The sequence below is a fragment of the Sinocyclocheilus rhinocerous genome, unplaced genomic scaffold, assembly GCF_001515625.1.
Source record: "Sinocyclocheilus rhinocerous isolate Xijiao unplaced genomic scaffold, SAMN03320098_v1.1 scaffold113, whole genome shotgun sequence".
NCBI lineage: Eukaryota > Metazoa > Chordata > Actinopteri > Cypriniformes > Cyprinidae > Sinocyclocheilus > Sinocyclocheilus rhinocerous.
In genome coordinates, this window is record NW_015646846.1 from 2555409 (window position 1) to 2563531 (window position 8123).

Genomic DNA, 8123 nt, shown 5'->3' on the forward strand with positions numbered 1-8123 from the left:
CTCCATCATAAGATCGTCGGTCTTCTGCTGGTGTGGAGCTCAGGTGGTCGTAGTGGGAGGCAGTCAGCTGAAGAGGTGTCAGACAGTATTAGTTGAGCAAGTTGTGAGGAAGACGAGTGAGCCGTGTGTGGGCTTGTTTTGGGGGCATGGTGTTGTTTTTGGTAGCGATACACCGATACCATTTTTTGGTGACTGTGTGTAGTGATTTCTTGCAAATGTTGGTTAAAGATATTTGTGATTTAGATTTGAGTGTGTTTAGTGTATTAACCCGACTATTAATAACATCAAATGCAGGATGCCATATCTGCACGAGAAACGTCATCTGCATCTTTAGTTTTTGCATGTACATTTGTTTTAATAAATCATCTTGATTTCACTTGTGGTTTTCTCAGAGAGTTTTGTTTGTGTTTTGTGCATTTTTGCAATTTGCAGAGAAATTAACGTACAGCATTTGTCAGGTAATCTATTTATCTATATTATGTTTAACCGTGATTTTCTCTTAAAGCACACTCTGTTCTATAGTTCTTTGCTAGTGTCAGATAGCTTATTGCTAATTCATGTAAACACAGTCAAATTAATTTGTATTAGCAGGTGCACCTGACAGACCCAGGGAGCAGCGCTGCTTTGCATTTTCTGTATGAATCCTGCTACTATTTCTGCCTCCAGGTTTTCATGAGCCTTTCCTAACCATTACCCAATGTGGATCTTAAAGGGGTCATATTATACATCTTAAAATAATTCTAGTTTCTATATTAGTGTTCTTCTTGCTGAATTGATAAGAGCCTACCGTTAACAAAATGCTAAGTTTATGGGTTTGATTTTTAGCAGTCTCGCGTAGTCAGACCTTCAGACTGACAGCAGAAGGTCTGGGAACCTTGGCCACTTTGAATGGCCAAGGACTGCCCAAGAGGCTGTATGACTGACAGGTTAAGCAACCAATCACGTTTTGGTTTATCCTTAAATTGGATGAAAGTGTCTGCCAGATACAAAAATATTATTTTACCCCGAAAAGTTTGGGGTCAGTAAGATTTTTTATGTTTTTGAAAAAAGTATGATTTATTTAACAATAAAAAAAGTTGTATTGTGAAATAATATTACGGTTTAAAATAGCTGTTTTCTGTTTTAATATATTTTAAAATGTAATTTATTTCTGTTATGGCAAAGCTGAATTTTCCACAGCCATTACTCTAGCGTCACATGATTCTTCTGTTTTTGCTACTGTGCCTTTAAGAATTTATTGTAAATGCACTCTCTTATGATTTGTTAACCTCTTCAAGTTTGAACACTTATGGGTTGCAGATTTACTATCAGATGCAGAGACATCAATGTGCTTTGAAAGATTATGCAGAGTTGTAGGTGCTACACACAGATAGGAATAGCACAGTGTAGGTGAACTTTTGTGAGGGAATCAAAATGGATCAGAAAATGCAAGATTTGTAGTGTAAATACTTTTAGAGCTGTCTGGAGTAATGTATGTCTTCAAATAAATGCAAATACCCACACTCATCGTCTCTATGGAAATGTCACTGGCATTGTGTGTGTTGTATCAGCCTCTTGTGCCACATCTCAGTCAAGCATGGCTTATGTGCTGTGACAAATCAGCAGCTTGTACCACTGTCAGAACTCCTCGATGACTTCAGGGGCTTTTCAGCACATAACCTGCCATCAGGCTAATGAAGTGAGTCATCTCTGGCGATCCAAAGAGTTCAAGAGGGGGGAAGTCATGGCCTAATGGTTAGAGAGTCGGACTCGTAACCCAAAGGTTGCGGGTTCGAGTCTCATACCGGCAGGGATTGTAGGTGGGGGGAGTGAATGTACAGCGCTCTCTCCCACCTTCAATACCATGACTGAGGTGCCCTTGAGCAAGGCACCGAACCCCCAACTGCTCCCCGGGCGCTGCAGCATAAATGGCTGCCCACTGCTCCGGGTGTGTGTTCACGGTGTGTGTGTGTTCACTGCTGTGTGTGTGCACTTTGGATGGGTTAAATGCAGAGCACTAATTCCAAGTATGGGTCACCATACTTGGCCACATGTCACGTCACTAAAGATCTAACAATACACTGCTGCGCCTTTGGTGACAGGACATGTTGTTGGCATCTGACATCCCTTTTAAGATGTGTCTCAGCCACTTGTACCTGAAATGGCTTTTTGTCCTGCTGTCTAGGGTGACCGCAGATTAATTTGGTTTTTAACAGTATGCAAATAGTCATTAGTTAGTCAGTAGTCATTAGTTCCTCCTCAAAAGTGCTCATTTTAGCAGAAGGGGAATTTGCAAACACGACTTTGTTTCCCAATAGGCAGTTTTTGAAAAAAACCTGGCCACTTTGACTCCTGGAAATGGTGAAAGTCAGCCAATAACATTTGAGCTTGCTGTTTTGAGATTTTCTTTTGCCATTTTTGCGTGCAATATCCAACAGACAGTGCCTGAATGATTTGTGGGCTTGACATCTGAAGGTGCATTCAATCCGACAGTGAATAAATTGCTGAAGGTCACCCTCCATAGGGTCAGCTCTCATTGAAAATGCTTTTCTGTGCTTATAAGCTGTTTATTTCAGCTATGTTAGACCAAACATCACTATATACGTCACTATATAACATTCATGGTCCTGTTAACTGTAGGGCCAACTCATGCAAAATTCAGTGTAATAATAAAATAATAATCTGGTTTCAGTCAAGATGAATAGATCATTATCAACTCGTAAAATAAAGCACTAAAAACCGCTACGTGCCTTCAGACAGACATTCATATGCATCCAGACTGGCATGGAGGAACAGATTGTGTGCCAAATAGCAGGGGAGTTTTAATTGATTTAGGATCGGCTGTTAAAAGCGTTGCGAGCTGAGAGCAGTCGATGTTATGTGAAATAATGTGTTTGAACCGAGGCGCTGGTTTGAGTCAAATTATAGGCCAGTGGAGGGAGGGAACAAAAACTGAGGGCTTGATTCTACTCCATTGAGCCGTAATGTTTCTCAGCCTTCATTCACACACACACACACACACAGTCTGGTCAGCTATCCTTGTGGGGACATCCCATAGGCGTAATTCAATCATGGCCGCCATATTGAAGGGTCGTTCAAAACCGAAGTGCTCAAAACTGGCCACTTCAAAGGGCCCTTCGGAATGAAGGATTTCACACACACACACACACACACCTGTGGTTCTTTCAGCATCTTGCATATTAACTAATCAATTCCTTCTCAGCTGGAGCAGTCAATGACGCCGAGCATTTCTAATTTGATCTTCAGACGAACACTTGTAAAAAATGTGCTAATGTGAATGATCTGATTGCTTTGAGTTGTTAATGTCCTGGTTTAGTTCTGAGGATTTTTGTTTGTCCACAGGAAACAAGATGGCAGAATCCCGCGAATATCTGACCCGCTAGAACGCCCTGGTCTGGTCAAGTCCTTTTTGCCATCACCTGCTCTGACTCTTCTAAAGGTTTGGCAGGTTTTAACATTTCACTCCTCTTTCCTCTAATCATGTTATATTCCAGAGTCTTAGGTCCAGTCGGAGATGTGGTAGGAATATCAACTGCCTTCTCTCATTTATTTCTTCCTGCTGTTCACTTGTCTTTTCCTTTTTCCTGTGACAACCATCTATTAGAAATAGATGAGCTGCTTCTTTTTGTGTGTGCATATTACATATAACCTCTTTTCTTTTTCTTTTTCTTTTTCTTTTCTTTCATAATTTAGTTGAGTTCTGTGGAAGACTGGATTATTGGAGTGGCACAAAAATAAATAAATAAAAGAATGAAATTATTAATTTAAAATGAAAAATGTACAATACCTTTCTAAAGTTTAGGGTCAGTAATGTTACAAAATAATGTTACAAAAGATTTTAGTTTCAAATAAATGCTGTTCCTTTGATCTTTCTGTTTATCAAACAATCCTAAAAAAAAAAAAAATCAGTAGCTTCAAGAAACAGTTGTTTGGTCCCCTACACCCTTCAACCCTTCGAAGCTCTCACTCCGGAGGGTAAACCCTTTGAAGGGATTAGTGCGTAGGTATGAGCCCTTTCGAATGGAATGCAGGGTTCGACTACAAATGAGGTAATTAATCAAAGACAGCTGAAAACAACAAACTCATAATGACGTGACCATAACAAGGAGTGGCGGGAAAATCAAACAAAGGAACACATGTGATGAATGAAAACAAACAAAGTTCATGATAACTAAAACAAACTGGACATATCTGTAACAACAATATTGGTAACCCAACCCCAAACTTTTGAACAGTGTTGTAGATAAATAATCACTTTTCCAATTGACATATACACTTGGCATACTACAAATACAAATGTATAACTTTTGACTGTATTTAATTTAAAAAAATGTCCTTTCTTTACATTTTTGTTGGTAGCCATATTATGCAAACGTTCATTGGTTGGTTTCACAAAATGAATTCTCCATGGCATTTGATTGACAAATGTATATAAAAAATATTATTATTATAGTATTATTTTATGAATTCATGATTGATTCCTTTATTTTATTTTAGGCAGCACTCCCAGTCCTCCATAGAAAGGATTCTTTTGTAATTCATGCTTAATTGGTTGAAGTGTGTCACCAGATAATTCTGCGCTAGCGCTCCAAGATTCCCCCTCAAGGACCAACATCCAAGTTTAACTTTAGAAATTATAATTTGTTGAGGAACGGAATGCTAATTCGATCCAAAAAGAAATCAAAGCTCTTCTAGGCATTAAGATGAACCACAAATTAAAGCCACCTTTTACTGATTTGTTGTCGGTCCATTAGGGAACTTTCAGGGAGTCTTTAAATACATTTTTGAGGAGGCTCAGCCTCTCTTGTCTCCGCTGACGGACCCTTACTCAGCAGAACCTCAAAAAGTACCACTTTTTTGTAGGGTTGGGTACCGAAACCCGGTGCCAATATGGTACCGGTACCTATGTAACCGGTATGTACTAGAACCGAATCAGAACGCAGATTTCGGTGCCTCATTTCGGTGCCACCAATGCTTGAGCGATCGATTGAAGTATTTGTTCTCTGGTTCTCCGAAACGGACGTAAGGATCACCGGCACCGCACGTGAAAAATAATTTCCCGACTGAGAAAATGCACGTGAACTCAAGTCGGAAAACTCTAATAATACAAATCCAACAAATCTTTGTAGTAACGCGAGTGTCCATGTTGGTTTATTGTCTTTGTTTTATCATTCAAAACGTTTATATCTTCTGTTTACTCAGTTACAGCGATAGCAATGCCTTTGTCCATATTAGGGATTTCCTGAGTCCTATTCCTTCTGTAATGCTCATGTGGAGTTTCTGCACGAGGGCGCCCTCTGGTGTCTAGTATGAATTAAACAGACATTAAATGTGTTTATAGCGCTCAATAACGGCCAATCCATCCTATTTTGGGAAATTATTATTTATTTATTTTTTAATATCGGTTCAGGCACCATTTAGGCACCGGAACCGTTTTAAAAGTATCGATTTGGCACTGGTATCGGAAAAAACCCAAACGATACCCAACCCTACTTTTTTGGTTATTTTATATCAAGACTTTAGCTATTTATTATCTGAAGATGAACCATTGCTAGCTCTTCTCCTGGGACACCTATTCACCTCATTTAACACCCAAGTGCTTTTTTAATTGAACTCATCTGTGTCTCTGAGCTGCTCTGAGAGCCATTAGCTCAAGGGCTTCTGGGAACCAGGAGGACTGAAGTGTCCGTGTTTAGGGATGTCCTAGAATGATTAGTGTCTCGGTGGCATTGTGAGCGGTTGAATAAGATTAGCTTAGTCTGGATTGTGTAGTTAAGCATTTATGTATTTCACTAAGAGTCTCATAATGCAAGATGCTTATACAATCAGCTCAGCATCTCTGTAGAGCCACACTGGGCTTATCGTGGCTGCGAATTTAGTTTCAGCATGATCTGAGTGAAATTGGATTTTAAACAAGTTACCTTACCATGCATTTTTTAATTTTGTGTTTATTGTCGGTGGATTATGGACTTTGCATTAAGGTTTTGTTGTATTAATAGTAAGCAAGGTTGTATAATGCAAAATAAGGTTTTATTGTACACATAGTTGACTAATTTATACAGAATTCAGAAATAGGTATCTTATCAAATAAAACTATTGCAAATGGGTTCTTTTTAATATCTCAGTAGTTCCATTTGAGAGCAAATTGAGACTTTTAAATGGCAAATGTTTCATTATATTTGTTTTTGGGTCAGGCACCATTTAGGCACCGGAACCGTTTTAAAAGTATCGATTTGGCACCGGTATCGGAAAAAACCCAAACGATACCCAACCCTACTTTTTTGGTTATTTTATATCAAGACTTTAGCTATTTATTATCTGAAGATGAACCATTGCTAGCTCTTCTCCTGGGACACCTATTCACCTCATTTAACACCCAAGTGCTTTTTTAATTGAACTCATCTGTGTCTCTGAGCTGCTCTGAGAGCCATTAGCTCAAGGGCTTCTGGGAACCAGGAGGACTGAAGTGTCCGTGTTTAGGGATGTCCTAGAATGATTAGTGTCTCGGTGGCATTGTGAGCGGTTGAATAAGATTAGCTCAGTCTAGATTGTGTAGTTAAGCATTTATGTATTTCACTAAGAGTCTCATAATGCAAGATGCTTATACAATCAGCTCAGCATCTCTGTAGAGCCACACTGGGCTTATCGTGGCTGCGAATTTAGTTTCAGCATGATCTGAGTGAAATTGGATTTTAAACAAGTTACCTTACCATGCATTTTTTAATTTTGTGTTTATTGTCGGTGGATTATGGACTTTGCATTAAGGTTTTGTTGTATTAATAGTAAGCAAGGTTGTATAATGCAAAATAAGGTTTTATTGTACACATAGTTGACTAATTTATACAGAATTCAGAAATAGGTATCTTATCAAATAAAACTATTGCAAATGGGTTCTTTTTAATATCTCAGTAGTTCCATTTGAGAGCAAATTGAGACTTTTAAATGGCAAATGTTTCATTATATTTGTTTTTGGGACCCCACAAGCATTAAATGGACTCATTTTTTCCCTGTCTGCTCGCTTTAATGCCACAGTTCAAGATGGACACTAATGAAGGGCATGAAAATGTGTTCGTCATTTTCTTGCATTGCTAGAGTAATTCATCACATGGCATTTACAGCTGACCAATATTAGAAACAATTAGAGATTTTAACTGACATAAAATAAGTTTAGGTTGAAGTGTTATAATTGCAAACACTAAAACTGAAATAAAAATAAAGCTAAATAGTAGCTAATGAAAATGACTAAAGCACATAACAAAATTACTAAAACTTAATTACAATTAAACCGAAAATATAAAAAAACAAATTCAAAATATTTATCAATAAATATTCATAAAATGTTTATTCACTCTGCCACATAAGAAAATGCTATCGAGATCCAGGTATTATAGACCTTGTTGGTTGCTGACGTCATGTTTGCTGACATGTCTGGCATTTTCTTCTCAGAAAAAGATGCTAGTAATCAATAGTAAACACCTCTAGAGTTTCAGAAGAGATCTCAAAATGTTTCACACTGTGCAATAGATTTCAGAGATTTCAAAATGAAATCAAAACATTTCTTGTCAGCTATGCTACCTACATTAATTATACAGCTCTATACTTTTACTTTACTGTATGTCAGCAATTGTCTCATTTCTTTCTGTTTTTATTTGTGATACTTAATTTTAGGAGAAACATCTGACATGAAGTTGATACTGAAATGAAAATAGATCTGGAAAAAGTCTCAGCAACCTCTGAGAAATTTTTTTTTCCCCCTCTGGGAACAGACATTGCGTAGAAACCTGCCTCAGAGGAGTGAAATTCTGGGTTTCCCATACCAATTCCTTTCAGAGTCTGTAAACACCTTGATCCTGGGAACAGGAGGGAGGGATGATCCCACAATCATAAGTTTTGGATGCTACATTAGATTCCCCTGAATCCCAGAGCAATAACAGCATTACGGCAGAATGGTTTTACCACAACACCACCATGCAACTTTTGTATGAAGATATTAGAAAACGTAGAAGTTCATTTTGAACAAGGCTTACATCTAAAACTATTCCCGTAACTCTGCTTTGGTTGCACATTATTCACTTTTATAGCCTTTTTGAAGCTGTTTTCTGTCATATTGTCTTAATATATTC